The sequence below is a fragment of the Ixodes scapularis genome, unplaced genomic scaffold (assembly GCF_016920785.2).
Source record: "Ixodes scapularis isolate PalLabHiFi unplaced genomic scaffold, ASM1692078v2 PGA_scaffold39__5_contigs__length_11793443, whole genome shotgun sequence".
Taxonomy (NCBI): Eukaryota; Metazoa; Arthropoda; class Arachnida; order Ixodida; family Ixodidae; genus Ixodes; species Ixodes scapularis.
In genome coordinates this window covers 1,377,511-1,394,108 of record NW_024609867.1, presented here as the reverse complement: position 1 = coordinate 1,394,108, position 16,598 = coordinate 1,377,511, and positions in this window count along the sequence as shown.

Here is a 16,598-nt window from a genome sequence, read left to right as displayed (position 1 = left end):
GGTGACTGCCCAAGGCATTTCGCCCCTCCCAGAAAAGGTAGATTCAATCGTGAACACGCCTGTTCCAACCAAGGCTGCAGAACTCCGCTCCTCTCTAGGTCTCGTGGACTATTATTCGAAGTTCGTTCCTCGCCTAGCTGAAGTCGGGGAGCCAATGAGAGCTCTTCTTCGCAAGGACCAACCGTTTGTGTGGACCTCACAAATTGATGCCAGCTTTTGCAAGGTCAAGCTCCTGCTTTCTTCAGACCTGGTGCTTCGTATGTTTGACCCTGCTCTTCCAATTGTAGTCTCGACAGATGCACCTGAATGCGGACTAGGAGTCGTTCTCCAACAGCGACAGGGCCAGACACTTCGCACCGTCGCTTTTGCTTCGCGTACCCTTTCACCTGCTGAAAGGAAGTATGCTGTTGGCGAAAAAGAAGCACTGGCCTGCATTTGGGCATGTGAACACTGGCATGTGTTCCTCTGGGGACGCCCATTTACTCTGCGAACAGACCACCAAGCCCTGGTTTCGCTTCTGTCTTCACGTGGTTTGGGACGACGTCCGCTTAGGGTCGCACGCTGGTGTGCAAGACTGCTCTGCTGCAATTTTACAGTCGAGTATCAGAAAGGTGCGCAGAACAGTGTAGCGGACGCTCTGTCTCGTCTTCCCGCCCCGACCAAGGACCCCGAGCTGGTTTTTGAGGAACATACCGTCTGCCTTGTTGAGCCTACGTGTGTCACCATGGAACAATTCCAACAAGCAGTTCTGAGTGACGCTGTCCTGACTCAAGTGAAGTCCTACGTCACCGATTCTTGGCCTCCGCACAGAAGCCTTCCTGAAAACCTGTTGCCGTTTTTCATAATTCGAGAAGAACTGTCAGTGGTAGATGAAGTCCTACTAAGAGCAGAAAGGCTGGTTGTTCCCTCGTCTCTGTCGGCACAGCTCATTGCTACAGCGCATGAAAGCCACCCAGGAATCGTTCGCACTAAGGCAAGGCTTTGCGAACAATTCTGGTGGCCGGGAATGAACAACCAAGTTGAGACGGCCATCAAGAGCTGCAGTACTTGCCAGGAAGCCGACAAGTCAGCCAAGACATCAACTGCTCCAATGCAACCGGTTGAGTTCCCCGAACGACCATGGCAGGAGGTTGCAATAAACATAGTTGGTTCCCTGGAGAGAGCCCCTCAGATCTGCCGGTTCGTGATTACTCTGATCGACTGCCACTCCAAATGGCTGGAAGTCCATTTCAGCTCGGAAGTAACATCAAGGACTGTAACGGAGTTCTTGCTCAACGTATTTTCCAGGGAAGGCTACCCTGATGAGGTAGTATGTGATAATGCTCCACAATTCACGTCCAGGGAGTTTGTCCACTTTCTGCAAGAACGGTCCATTCGGCTCTCGCATTCATCAGTTTACTATCCCCAGGCCAATGGCCAAATAGAACGGTTCAATCACACTTTTAAGGCATTCATTCAGCTGGCTGGTTTGGAACGTCGACCGCTGCGACTGGCTATTACCGAGTACCTCGAAATCTACAGGTGCACTCCGCATGCTACTACAGAGATTGCCCCTGCTGTTCTCCTTCATGGGAGATTGCCAAGAACACGGCTGAACGTCGTCGGTTTTCCATCACCGTTGCTCGAGGAGGAACCAGCGAAAGAGCTGTCAAAGTTGAGACAGCGCGTGAAGCGTCACCAGCTGTACAGCAAACAGTACACCGACAGAAGGAGAGCAGCAAAGAACACAAAAGTTGCTGTAGGAGATCACGTCAGGGTTAAGAAGCAATTCGTTTCCTTCAAGGGTGATGCTGTGTTCAGTCGTCCAAAAAAGATCGTCAAGCAGCGTGGCCCGTCGTGCTTCCTTCTCGACGACGGACGTACTTGGAACGCCTCCAAATTGTGCAAGGTGCCTGCAGTTGCCGCTGGCCGTGACTGTATTCAGCCAAGTGACACCTGGGTGCCCCGCAGTGCTGCATCTCAGGGGCAAGTACGAACTACGCCGCCTGAGGAGAGTGTGCCGTCCCATGAACCGGTGCCGCTCGAGGAGCCTGGCCCGTATCAGCAAACTACTCCACAGGAAGAGCCTGTGCCGGGCCAGCAAACTACACCGCCTGAAGAATCTGGGCCGGAGCGTCGAGTCCAACCCTACAAGGACAGGCATCCACCTGCTAGGTTCCGGGATGATGCCTAAAGTTGCCTTCAGTTTTTTTGTTTTTTGTACTATGTCTTCTGTTGGGATTGTGAGCTGTAAGTCACATGCAGTTCTGTAAAAATTGTATAATGTTGTTTGTAAGAATTGTATGATGTATATATGTACATATTTTGGATATATATCTGACAGGCAAGTCATTGCTAACAATCCACTAACCAATTAACCTACTAACCAATTGTCACCCAAACAAATTCAAGGAAGGGAATATGTTGTGTATTGTGTGAATTATTGAAGACTGTCTAGTTTCGGTTTCAGATGCTCGATTGGCAACATGGTGTCCTTCTGTGTGTATATAAACTATGGCGTCCTGAATAAACGGCACTGTTCTGTTTGGGATTCCGTCGGCTACTGGCTCGTCATTACAATTACTCCATCTAATATTTTCTGGAACCGCTACAAAATAAGTTGTTTATTTCAATAGAGCACGTGTATTTGTTTTTAGTTTGACAAGTTTCTTTAAAATAGGCAGATTTGAAGGTCGCCGCCACTAGGGATTGGCTACCATCGCTTCACTAAAAGCAGGAAATGCTCCTCCGATTGCCAGAGAAACGGACGCTTGCGTAGGGACTAGCTAGGTTCCAGATAGGTACCGCCGGGAGAGCGTAGGTGCGGTAGGGAGACAGCGTAGCTACTTCCGCTCTTCGGAGGTTGGCTCTTGACGCCCCTCAAGTGAGTGACAGACGCCAATCTTTCCATGTCGTCACGACGTCAAAGAGGGCAGTTTCGCGGTGTGCGCCATTGCTTGGTCACGCTCCTCCTGCCGCTACGTCACTTCTGTTTCTAGTTTCTCGAAAGTCCAACATAGGTCCCCAGGTCCCGATTCTCCACTATGAAATGCTTCGTCGGCTCTCCTTGGAATCGTTTGGATAGTTGCTTAAATTCTTTAACTGCCTCTGGGAAGACTCCTACCTTCTCGGCGCATAGAAATGCGCACATGTCATACCCTTCTTGTGACCGGGAAAGGACCCCTTATGTCCATCAAGTTACTGCACAATTGGACTCACTAGCTGCCTGGGTAAGACATATGAGAGACTCATTAACAGGCGACCTGTATATTTTCTTGAAACTAACAATATTTTGGATAAGAATATGTGGTTTCTGACAGGGTCGGTCCACCTTGGATCACCTGGTACACTTTGAAACCTTAATTAGGGAAGCATTTGTAAACAGGCAGCACTGCGTTTTTGTATTTTTTGATTTAGAGAAACCATACGACACTACTTGGAGGCATGTCATTCTTCAGGATCTCCTTGCCTATGGAGTACGAGGTCGCATTCTCCGTTGCATTAAAGCTTACTTAACGGGACGAACTTGTCAGGTTCGGTTAGGCACCACTCTGTCCGATATCTTTGTACAAGAAAATGGGGTCCCGCAGGGAGGCTTCCTTAGTGTCACACTGTTTGCCGTCAAGATTAATACGATTGCTAAAGGGATACCACGTTTCATTGCATATTCGCTCTATGTCGACGACCTGCAAATCTCTTCTTCCTCTTGCAATCCTTCTAGTTGTGAGCGCCAGCTGCAGCTAGCAATAAATAAAATCAGCAAATGGGCAGATGAAAATGGATTCCGGTTTTCAGCTGAGAAAACTGTTTGCGTACCCTTCTCTCTCTGGCGTGGGATATCACTAGATCCCGGCTTAGAAATAAACCGAACTCCTATAGCTGTTAAAGCTGAACATAAGTTCTTGGGCATTATTTTCGACAAAAAGTTAAATTTTAACTTCCATTTACAGCAACTAAAACAGAAATGCTTAAGATCCCATAACCTTCTCAAAGTTTTGTCTCATAAAACATGGGGTTCAGACAGAAAGGTTTTGTTACGCTTGTATAACTCTCTGGTGCGATCCCGTCTTGACTACGGTGCCATAGTCTATAACTCAGCGCGACCACTCTCGCTTAACCCCGCAGGGGGCACCTGTAAAAGCAGGTGTTTGGTGAGTGGCATCACCACGGACCCCGTGGAATGCGGGTTCGCCCGCCCACATCTGGCTGTGCATGGCTGTCCCGTGTCTGGGGAAAAGGGCATCCTGGTGGTTGAGCCGAGCCCGGGGTAGGTTTGGACCCTTCGGGGCCCCCCGGGCGAGGCAATACACCCCTTCTGCCCCCGCTTCTCATAGACGGGAGTCCAGGTAAGGCCCGGCCAGGATGATTCAGTCCAGTCGCCACTCCTTCTACTATTCCCTCCCTTCTTTCACCTTTGTCTTCTCCTTCTTTTCACTCTTCTCATTTCTCTTCTTTCCTTCTTCAACTCCTTTGGCGGCAAGGGCAAACCTTGGGTGGCAACAGACCCCTTGTCCAGATCCACACTTGGTTATAGTTTCTGGGTAGCGCTAATAGAGTAATGCTTCCAGCAAAGCCATATTTGTTATGGGGTGTTACCCATTCCCTCTTTGGGCTCCGTGGTGGGCGGCGCGCCACAGATTCCGAAAACCCTTTGCCTTTCTATGGCGCCCCTCTCTTCTCGACCTCGAGCAGAGCGACCCCCCAAAAGGGTTCGCCCCGCTCCCCTTACTTTCGAAAAAGGTAATGAACCAGAAAAATATCCTCGATTTCTTGTAGTTCACTCTACAAGTGACACTGTGCATTTGTCAAACGTTTCTCCCTTTGTCATTGCAAAGCATTTAGAACAAGTGGTTGGAAAATGCTATAAGGCAAAGAATCTTGCTGGAGACCTCCTTGTTTAGGTAGAAAACAAGCAACAGAGCACAGCACTCTTGAAGATGACAAGCCTGGAAGACTACCCGGTTACTGTCACCCCTCACCGTACCCTGAATACTGTTCGCGGTGTCATCTCAGAAGATGACCTTTTCTCGAATGCAGTGAAGACGAGATCCTCGAAGGTCTTCGCAAGGGTGCTGTCGTTGCTGTTCGACGAATCACCTTAAAACGTGACGGACAAGAAAAACCAACACGCCATCTGATACTCACATTTGAGCTCCATGCTCTTCCATCCACCGTGAAGGCAGGGTACTTGAACTGTAGAGTCCGCCCTTTCATCTCAAATCCTCAGCATTGTTTCCGCTGCCAACGTTTCGGGCATGGTTCCCGAAACTGCCGCGGCCGAGAAACGTGTGGAAAGTGCGGTGGTACTGACCATGTAGCAGACATCTGCGAAAATGAAATCAAATGTGTGAACTGTAGCGGAGCTCACCCTGCTTTTTCTCGCTCCTGTCCAAAATGGAAAGAGGAAAAAGATGTCCCGACTTTTAAAGTAAAATATAACCTTAGCTACCAAGCAGCCAAAGAACAGCTTGCCTTTCAGGCAAGGGGTTCTTATGCCTAGGCAGTGTTGAGGGGACCCCCACTGTCTACAGCATCTGTGGATACAGACTTCTTCGGAAGACCTGTCCTCTCCACAGGGGTCCCCTTCCGAACCTCTGAAGGTGACGCACACTCAGTCACCTGCATCTACTAAGGGTGCTGTACCCTCCAAGGAGTGTACCACTCCCTCCAAGGTACCAGAGGTGCCGTCAGCGGCCCTAGCTGGCCCTTCTGGCAGGGGTCGAGGGCTCTCTCCTCGTGCTTCCTGCAGCCACCTGAAGCCCAGACGGAGAGAACAACCTCCTCCTCCGCCCAAGGGCCCAACGCTCTTGCCGGATGAAAAAATGGACGAGAGCCTACCGCTCTCTGAAGACGACCAGTCTCTCCCTGAAACAGGGTCTCTTCCTCTGGTCTCCTCTGAGGTTGTTGATGACCAAAGGACACTTCTATGAAAAAAACAATCCCACGTGTCGAGGCACCAAAAGCCCCTTTAAATTTATGTTCTAGCTTTCTGTGGTATATATAGATATATGTATATATATTGATCTGACTTCCTTTTAAAATATCAATGTCCGTTTTTCTTCAGTGGAACTGTAGAGGCCTCCTTCCTAACTATGACGACGTGAGCCAGCTACTTGACGATCACGGCCCCATTGCATTTTGCTTGCAGGAAACACATCTAAAAGCGAGCCACACTAATATATTAAAGTATTTCCAGGTGTTTCGCAAGGACCGGTTACAAGCCGTTCATTCATCTGGAGGCGTTGCAGTTGTAGTGCAACGCTCAACCCCATGTAGCGAAGTGACTCTGCAGGCTTCGCTGGAGGCTATGGCAGCCCGCATTTTGTTAGATTGTTTAATTACAGTTTGTTCCTTATATATACCCCCCAGTTATCAGCTGAAGATTGAAGAGCTTGAAAACCTTGTTAGTCAGCTCCCACCACCTTTTTTTGCTTTTGGGAGATTTTAATGCACACAATCCTTTGTTGGGGGTGGCAGACGAGATCCCAGAGGGGCTCTCATTGAACGCTTTCTTTTTTCCTCGGGATTGTGCCCAGTTAACACAAATGAAGCCACATATTTTAGTTCAACAACTCACACTTTCACTTCCATTGACCTATCTATTTGTCACCCATCATTATTCCCATTGTTTTCATGGAAGGTCATCCCGAATCCTCACGGAAGTGAGCACTTTACCATCATTTTAGAATTTAACCATCTTCCCATGACAGTCCCTACGCGCTCTCCTCGATGGAAATTTGAAAACGCCGACTGGTCAACTTTCAAAGTATCGTCTCTTTTGGCATGCATATCACTTGACGATCTCGATATCGAAAGAGCCACTGAACATATCACTCACCACATTTTACAGGCTGCCATTCTTTCCATCCCCATGACGTCCTCTCATCTACCCTGGAGACCTAAGCCCTGGTGGAACAAAGCATGCCGTTTGGCCAAAGAAGAACAAAATCGAGCTTGGGATATTAATAGGCGCTACCCTACAGCACACAATCTTATTGAATTTAAAATAAAAAGGGCCCAGGCGAAGTGGATTCGAAGACAAGCAAAGAAAAAAAGTTTTAGAGGGTACGCTTCCTCAATTAGCAGCACTATACCTGCGAAGGAAGTCTGGGATCGCGTACATAAAATTGACGGCTCTTACCGGGCATTCACTGTCCCACTCCTGAGTCAAAATGGAGTGTGTCCTGCAAGTTTTGAGGAACAGGTTAACATCCTTGGCGAGCATTTCGAGTATGTCTCCAGTTCCCAACATTATACTCAGACGTTTCAGCGACACAAGATAAATGCAGCAAAAAAGCTGTTAACACATCAGGTGGGACGCACGAACCCTATAATACTCTATTTACATTATATGAACTTCAAATGGCACTTTTTTGTCCCAAACAAACTGCCCCTGGACCAGATGGTATTCATTATAAAATGCTTGAACATCTTTATCCATCCACTATGGAGCTAATTTTGTACCTTTTTAATGGAATTTGGCTCGAGGGCCGCTTTCCATCCTCCTGAATGATTGCTATCGTTGTACCAGTGCTGAAGCCCGAAAAAGATCCCTCATGTGCATCTAGCTTCAGACCAATAGCTCTAACTAGCTGTCTTTCCAAGACACTAGAAAGGATGATTAACAAGAGACTGATGTTTTTCCTAGAACGAAACAACTGCCTTGATAAGTTCCAGTGTGGCTTTCGTTCAGCACGGTCCACTGTCGATCATCTCGTCCGCTTTGAGACCTTCGTACGTGAGGCGTTTGTCAACAGGCTGTATTGGTATGAACGATGCACGAGCAACACGAATAAAGACGATGACGACGGCAGTTGATCTAATCCCATCGAAGTGTACGGACTGCTTTATTTGTCGTTCTTAACAGAACGATACTTGGTGTCAGAAGTTTGATTTTAATCACTGCACATCATGACTGATCTTCCGCCGCCAGAAACGCTGAGGTTGGGAGAGCATGCCGCTGAAAACTGGAGGAAGTTCAAGCAGAGAATGGAGCTCTTTCTGTTGGCCACGGAACCCATCAAGTCTCGGACTCAGCAGCAAAAGGCCGCTATCTTCTTGCATATCGCGGGGCAGGAGGCTACTGATGTCTTCAATACATTTGGACTACCACCCGAGGAAGCCACAAATTACGACGGTCTGGTAAGAATATTTGAAGAGTACTGCCTCCCGAGATGTAATGAAACCTTTGAGCGTTACGTATTGCGGACGCGCCAACAAGAGGAAGAAGAGCCATTCGAACAGTTCTACCGTGACATACAGCTGAAGGCGAGGACTTGCGGATTCGGTGAACTAACGGAGTCAATGCTGCGTGACCAGATTGTTTACGGAACGTTAAGTAGAAAGCTGCGAGAGAAGCTCCTGTGAAAGGATTTAACCTTGGAAATGACAGTCGAATGTTGCAAGGCTGAAGAAATAGCCGATATGCACAGTAAAGCATGGAGTGCCGCAACACCTGTCAAGGAGAAGAGGGAAGCAACGCTGGAGGTGGAACACGTTGAGAGAAACAAGCACGGAAGTAAGGTCGGGGGAAGGCTAGGTGGTAAGAGAAAGTGTGGCTTTTGCAACTATGTTCACCATCCTCGACAGTGCCCAGCTTATGGGAAGACGTGCCCGAAGTGCGCAAAAACGAACCATTTTGCAGCATGCTGTAAGACCAAGCCGACTGGTGTCCACGAGGTCGAAGAAGCCAGTGAGGGAGACAGCGAATTTGATGCCCTCGAAATTCTAACAGCCAGCAGCTCGAGGCTCGAAGGCAGCTGTGACTGGACAATCACCACGGTGATAGAAGGAAAAAAAAGTGGAGCTCAAGGTAGACACCGGTGCTCAGGCTAACCTACTTCCGCGCACATTGTTTCTGAAGTTTAGAGCCAAACAACAGCCTAAACCAACGGCTGCATTTCTACGCAGCTATGGCGGTGGACTCATCCAACATCTGGGAAAGGTCCGGTGGTCCGTGTCCATCGGAAGCAAGCAAGAACTGATGGATTTCTTCGTTGTCAAGAAAGGACGCCAGGCCATTATGGGCCTGAAGGCGTGCGAGTACTTTGACCTCGTCAACAGGGTCAACACTGGGGGGCACGAAGACCAACTGCGTCGGAAAGTAGAAAGCGAGCTTCCATCTCTCTTTCGTGGTCTAGGATGCGCAAAGAGACCATACAAGATGGTTCTCCGTGAAAACTCTACCCCGGTGGTACAACCAGCTCGTAGGGTACCGCACGCACTCAGAGCGTTTCTCAAGGCAGAGCTGGATCGATTGGAGGAAGGCGGTGTCATCGTGAAAGCGCAAAAACCTTCAGACTGGGTGAGTCCTTTAGTGATAGTACGCAAAAAGAACAATAAGTTGAGGATATGCATGGATCCCCATCATATAAATGAAGCACTCAAGAGAGAGCATTTTCAACTTCCGCGAAGAAAGGAAATTGAAGCGGACTTGGCGCACGCCGCGTATTTCAGCAGGCTTGACGCCAACAGCGGTTTTCTTCAAATACCGCTAGATGACGGCACTTCTCGAATATGCACCTTTAGTACGCCTTTTGGGCGATACCGATTTTTACGACTACCTTTTGGACTCGCTTCAGCTGCAGAAGTGTTTCAGCGTACCATGAGCTACCTTCTGGATGGCCTTCCAGGCGTCCGGGTGTATATTGACGATGTCTTGATTTGGGGTGCAACACGAGCAGAACATGACCAACGCTTGCACGGGGTGCTCACCGCCATACAAGCTGAAGGTCTAACCCTAAACTTCGAAAAGTGTGTTTTTGGAGTAAAAGAAATCACCTATCTAGTGGATAAGATTAGTACTGCTGGCATTGAGCCAAATCCAGACCTTGTAAAGTGTGTGGCAGCGCTCCCTACTCCGTCAAGTAAAAAAGAAGTTCAGAGGTTGTCAGGGGCTGTCAAGTACTTTGGCAAATACTTGCCTCATCTGTCAACGCAGACCGAGTCCCTGCGTAAACTCATTAGGCAGGACACTGTTTTTGAATGGTTGGGGGTCCACGAAAGTGAGTGGCGGCTGTTACGAAAAATGTTGACTGGAGCGCCGGTGTTGACAATTTTTATCCCGCTAGGCCTACCAAGGTCTCAGCAGACGCTTCTGCCTTTGCTCTGGGTGCTGCATTGTTCCAGCATGATGGACAAGATTGGAAAGTGGTGGCATATTCTTCAAGAGTGCTTACAGACACAGAGCGTAGATATGCCAAGATTGAGAAGGAGGCATTTGGAATTGTAGTTAAGTGCGATAAATTTAACGAGTTTGTGCTAGGAAGGAAAATATTAGTTGAAACCGACCATCAACCTTTAATCGCTCTTGCAAAGAAAAACTTGGGTGAATTGCCACCAAGGTTGCAAAGACTATTTCTTCGTTTGCTGAAGTTTGAATTTGATTTGTAGTTTGTCCCGGGAAAGAAACTGGTGATCGCGGACACACTTTCTCGCATCTCTTGCGAGTCACAACTCGAAGAAAGCTCCACCGACGTTGAGATACATGCAAATGCGGTGCTTTCAACACTGGTAGGCAGCCGGATTTTGAGCAGCCTAAAGACCGCTACATCAAATGATCCGGTCCTGCAAGAAGCGATCAACTGTTTGGAAGCGGGAAAACCAATCATAGGTGAGTTAAAGGCCGTCGTGACAGAGCTTTCCGTGGTCAACGGAATCTTGTTGAAAGGAAGCAAAGTAGTAATTCCTACGGTAATGCGCAAAGAAATACTTAAACGAATACATCACGGTCACCTAGGTCTCAACAAGTGCAGAGCAAGGGCAAGAAGCTTTGTTTATTGGCCAGGAATGAATGCGGACATCACTGAACTAATCAGGCAATGTGAGACTTGCCAAGTCTTCGCATACAGACAGCAAAATGAACCTTTGCATACACGTGAGGTACCGGAACATCCTTGGGGCCGAGTTGGATCAGATTTGTTCGAACTGGCTCGAAGATATTACCTTGTTGTTTATGATGCGTACTCCAATTTTCCGGAAGTGGAGGAGCTAGAGGACGTAACTGCTAATGGCGTGATAGCCAAACTTTCTGCGATTTTTCGCGTCATGGATTAGCGTTAGAGGTCTGCACTGACGGAGGCCCACAGTTTTCTGCGAAAGAATTTAAAGACTTCGCTGCGCGGTATGACTTTATCCATATAGTGTCAAGCCCTCGGTATCCCCGTTCCAACGGCCTAGCGGAGAAGGGCGTCCAGGTGGTCAAGCGGCTGCTCCAAAAGGCGCAGGCTACCAGTGAGGATTTCTGGCTGGGTCTTCTCAGCTACCGCACGGCTCCGCTGGAGAGCGGTCGCTCACCATCAGAGCTTCTTATGGGTCGCGGAATTCGAACACTTGTGCCAGACTTCTCCAGTGAACCAGCACCGCCTGTACAAAAACATGCACAGAACCTTCAAAAAGGACGACATCTAGGACGGTTGCAGCCAGGAGACACTGTGCGGATTGTAAATAACGGAAAATGGGTCACAAAAGCCAGAGTGGAATCATACGTAGCCCCAAGGTCATACAGCGTCATCACAGAAGATGGCAGGACGTTGCGCCGCAACAGGCTACATCTCTTGAAAACATGTGAAAAATACGTTCAAGGAACAAATGACGATGACAATGACGACGACTCAGAAGTGGAAGATGAGAGACTATCGGAATCACCTCGACCGGACAATACAGATGAGCACGAAGCTCGGACGCCGCATGAGTACGTCCAGCAAACTCAAAGGCTCAATGGGCGCACCTCAGGCACGTCACGCAGAACAAGACGACCTCCACGTAGACTAAGCTATGATGAAACATTTCAGCAGATTGCGTAGTTTTTTTTCCACTTTTCTTTTGTTTTCTGTTTCCTTCCGTTCTTCCTTCTCTATTTTTTTTTGTTTCTTTGTATCCTCATTTAAAAAAAAAAAAGCTGGAGAAAAGAGGATGTATCGGTATGAACGATGCACGAGCAACACGAATAAAGACGACGACGATGGCAGTTGATCTAATTTCATTCAAGTGTACGGACTGCTTTATTTGTCGTTCTTAACAGAACGATACTCAGGCAACAGTGTCTCTCCGTCTTCTTTGATTTGGAGAAGGCATACGACACGGTCTGGTGTTACGGCATACTGCAGGATTTGTTCGATCTTGGTTTCTGTGGCCGAATGTTGAGTGCTATACAGAGTTACCTGCAGCAGCGTACTTTCCGCGTGAGGCTGGGAAAAACTCTAAGGAATTTTTACAGGAAAATGGAGTCCCTCAGGGGGGTGTGCTGCGTGTCACTTTTTTTATCGTCAAACTTAATTCCATTGGCCGTGCAATTCCTCCTTCGGTACAGTATTCTTTATATGTTGATGATCTCCAGGTCTCCGTTTCATCCTGTAATTCCTCAATTTGTGAACGTCGCGTCCAACTTGCGGTCAATAATTTGGTAAGATGGGCCGATACAAATGGTTTTAAATTTTCTCCCGAAAAAACAGCTTGTGTCAGCTTTTCTCGTCGACGTGGTGCTCTCCAGGAACCGTCTTTGAACATGTATGGTTCTCCTATTGTTGTAAAAAATGAACACAAGTTTTTGGGCTTTGTGTTTGATTCCTAGTTGACTTTCGTTTCTCACATTAAGAGCTTAAAATTCAAGTGTCTTAAATCTCTGAACATCCTTAAGGTCTTGTCACATGTATCATGGGGCTCCGACCGACTGTGTCTGCTGCATATCTATCGCTTAGTCATTCGCTCTCAGCTTGATTATGGTTGTATTGTCTATAACTCTGCTCGGGCATCAGTTCTAAAGATGTTAGATCCTATTCATCATCAGGGACTGCGATTGGCTACAGGAGCATTTTGCACCTCCCCAGTGATTAGCCTTTACGCGGAAGCAAACGAACTGTCCCTTGAGTAAAGGAGGTTTTCCCTGGGTTTTATGTACTCTGTCAGGGTGCGCTCTGTCGCAGAGCACCCCGTTCGAGATAATATTGAGACTATCGAGTTCCAACGTACATTTGGAGACAAACATTCCATAGTCCTCCCTCTCTCTATGAGGAATAATATTGCAGCACAATCTGTTGGGATTGATGCAAAGCCTCAGCTAGTCCAGTACCCACTAGATATAGCTCCATGGAACAACTGCCACATACGTTGCGACCTTACACTGACCAAGTATAGCAAAAAGAATGTTCCTCAGGAGGTCATAAGGCAGGACTTCTTTGAGCTTCAGACCAAATATCACGAGTATGCCAGTTTTTATACAGACGGGACAAAAAAAGACTCCGTAGTAGGCTGTGCTATGGTGGGGGACCATCAGTAAATCAGGTGAAGAGAATAAATCCAAAAGCCTCTATACTAACGGCAGAGCTGTATGGTTTGCTGCTGGCTGTTGATTACATAATAAAAAAACGACTTTCTCACGCTGTAATCTACACCGACTCTTTAAGCTCTCTGAAGGCTGTCGCATCAATGAACCGTTTAAAAAACCCACTGGTTTCTGAGTTAAAGCACAATATTATCCTGGCTGCTAAGAAAAATCTTGACATAGTCTTATGCTGGGTTCCTAGCCATGTTGGCATTCCTGGAAATGAAGCAGCTGATTGTGCAGCTAGCTCTGCTAATGATCGAGAAATTGACACACACCAAATACCCTACAAAGATTACCACAACTCTCTGAAACATTGTATGAAAGCAAAGTGGCAGCTGCAGTAGAACAGTGAAACCAGCAACAAACTAAACGCAATCAAACTTTTTCTAGGCGGGTGAAAGAGTGCCCGACATCGGGGGCGCTTTTATGAAGTCATACTCTGTAGGTTACGAATCGGTCATACTCGTCTCACACATGGACACCTCTTGAGCGGGGAGGATGCCCCTGAATGTGTGCAATGTAACCTACCTCTAAGTATTATGCACATACTCATTGAATGCCCTAAGTATGACCAATGCCGGTATAAACACTTCTCACTGCTTTATAAAGAACACATTCCACTACACCTCGCCCTACTACTAGGTGACGAAGCGCTCATTCCATACAGTTATGTTTTTAATTTCCTCACAGATATCGGCCTTCTACACCGACTGTAATTTTACTTTCTATCCTAAATTCATCGTCACATTGTTTACAGTTATACACATTCATGTTCATGGTTTTATCATATATTTCGCTACTATAGCTCTTTCCTCTTCTTAAACCCGAACTGCAATAGTCTAAGCTTGGCTCAATATAGACTTAGTTGCTGATTGGGCATAAACCCCCAATCAATCAATCAATCATCCTCGCTGAAAATGCTGGATCCTGTGCACCATCTTGGCTTGCGGCTCGCCATGGGCGCCTTCCGTACGTCTCCTGTACTTAGCTTGTATGTGGAATCTCACCAGATGTCCCTTGCCAAGCGACGGCAGTATTTAGGCCTGAGTTATGCTTCCCGGATTTTGTCTGACCTCGACCTTCCAACCTTTACTACTTTGCAGCGATCTCGGTACGCCCGTCTTTTCGAGAACAAGCCGAGGACGGTTAGACCTTTAAGTTTTCGTGTGGGAAGTGATCAGGAATCTCTTGAACTCGACCTTAATGGGATAGAATTCCTTAAGAAGCCTCTACGTATTGCACCTTGGGAGCTGCTTCCAGTTTTTTGCGACTGGACGTTTACACGGTTCAGCAAACATAGCATTTCGCCACTTATTATTCAGCAAGAATTTGTTGAGCTACAAAAGAAATACAGCAACTATGTTCACTTTTATACTGATGGATCCAAGAACTTTTCCTCCGTAGGAACTGCCGTTTACTCTGAAGAATTTACAAAGGCCCAACGATTCGAAAGCATGGCTAGTATTTTCACCGCAGAGCTCTATGGCGTATTGATGGCTATTGTATACATTATGGCAAGCAAAACTATGAAAGCTGTTCTCTTTGTGGACTCACAGAGTGTTGTTTCAGCTCTCTGCTCAGTAAACGATACAAAAAATAAGCTTGCCCAATTAGTGCGATTTAAAATCAATAGTTCCTTAGTTCATGGCCACGATATAAAGTTTTGCTGGATCCCCAGTTATGTCAGACTTTTGGGCAATGAAAAAGCAGACCAGTTGGCTACCTCCACAAACAATCTCACGGTGACCTCTACTGGCCTACCCTATCAATATGTGAAGCCCCTCATTAAAAAAGCACTCCTCCGAACGTGGCAGTCTGAATGGGACCAAGAAAGTGAAAATAAGCTCCATGTGCTAAAACTAGGTTTAGCACTGTGGGAGAGTGCATCTCATAAGAATCGCTTCATAGAAATACTCCACTGCCGCCTTAGAATTGGACACAGCTTCTTGACACATGGGCATCTCCTTTGTGGAGGGGATGTTCCAGTCTGTGAGCGCTGTGGCGAATCACTAACGGTACTTCATATTCTATGGCTCTGTTCAGGTCTTGAGGAGAACCGACGTGCTTGCTTCCCGGAATTTTTCGCATACAATATTCCTTTCCATCCTGCACTCTTAGCGGGTGAGCATCCCATCATTTCCTTTAATCGCATAATTTCATACTTAGAAAAAAATGTTTTTTTACGTCGATTTTAACTTCCATATTCCTTTTTTCATCTTCTGCCAATAACAAAACTTTTGTTGCAAAGCTGATTTCACAGTGGGCCTTCCAAGACTATTACTCTGATCAACATTATTACATCTGTTTGGCGCAGTATGGCCTTCGTCGCTTTTGCGCCAGTAAACCACCAACACTACTACTACTACTAGTTTACACGAACTGAACATAGTGCTCCAAAACTCTAAGTCATCAGCTCCTGGTCCAGATGGCATTCATTACTATATGCTTCAACATCTCCATCCTTCCGCACTCGATATTGTTTTATACTTTTTTAATCGTATTTGGTTCGAGGGCTACTTTCCATTGGACTAGAAAATGGCAACAATCATACCCATACTCAAGCCCGGTAAGGAGCCATCCTGTGCGGCTAGTTATAGGCCTATCGTTTTGACTAGCTGCTTTGGAAAGACTCTTGAACGAATAATTAACAGAAGACCGATGTATTTCCTTGAACTAAACAAACATCTAGATGTGAACCAATGCGGGTGTCATTCGCCTCGGTCCACTCTTGACCATTTAGTACGGCTGGAGACAGTCGTGCGTGAGGCCTTCGTTCATAGACAACATTGCCTATCTGTATTTTTCGACCTCGAAAGAGCCTACGATACAGCCTGACGCTTTGGTACACTGAGGGACTTGTATGATCTGGGTATTCGCGGTCGAATGCTCGGTACCATTGAGAGCTACCTCAGCAGGCGTACCTTTCGTGTTCAGATAAGAACAACCTTATCTAAAGTGTTTGTCCAGGAAAATGGAGTTCACATTGTGTATTGTCAAAATGAACTCCCTTGCATTGGCTATCCCCCCATCGGTGCAATATTCACTCTATGTAGACGACCTTCACTTCTTTATGTCCTCTTGCAATCTGTCACTGTGTGAGCGACGAATTCAGCTAACCATCAATAAGCTATAAACCTGGGCCAATCAAAATGGGTTTAAGTTTTCCTCAGATGAAACAGTGTGTGTCTGCTTTTCTCAGAAACGCGGACTACTTCCAGAACCTGTTCTTGCAGTAATCAATGCCACAGTTTCTGTGAAGCCTGAGCACAGGTTTCTGGGTCTTATATTTGACAGC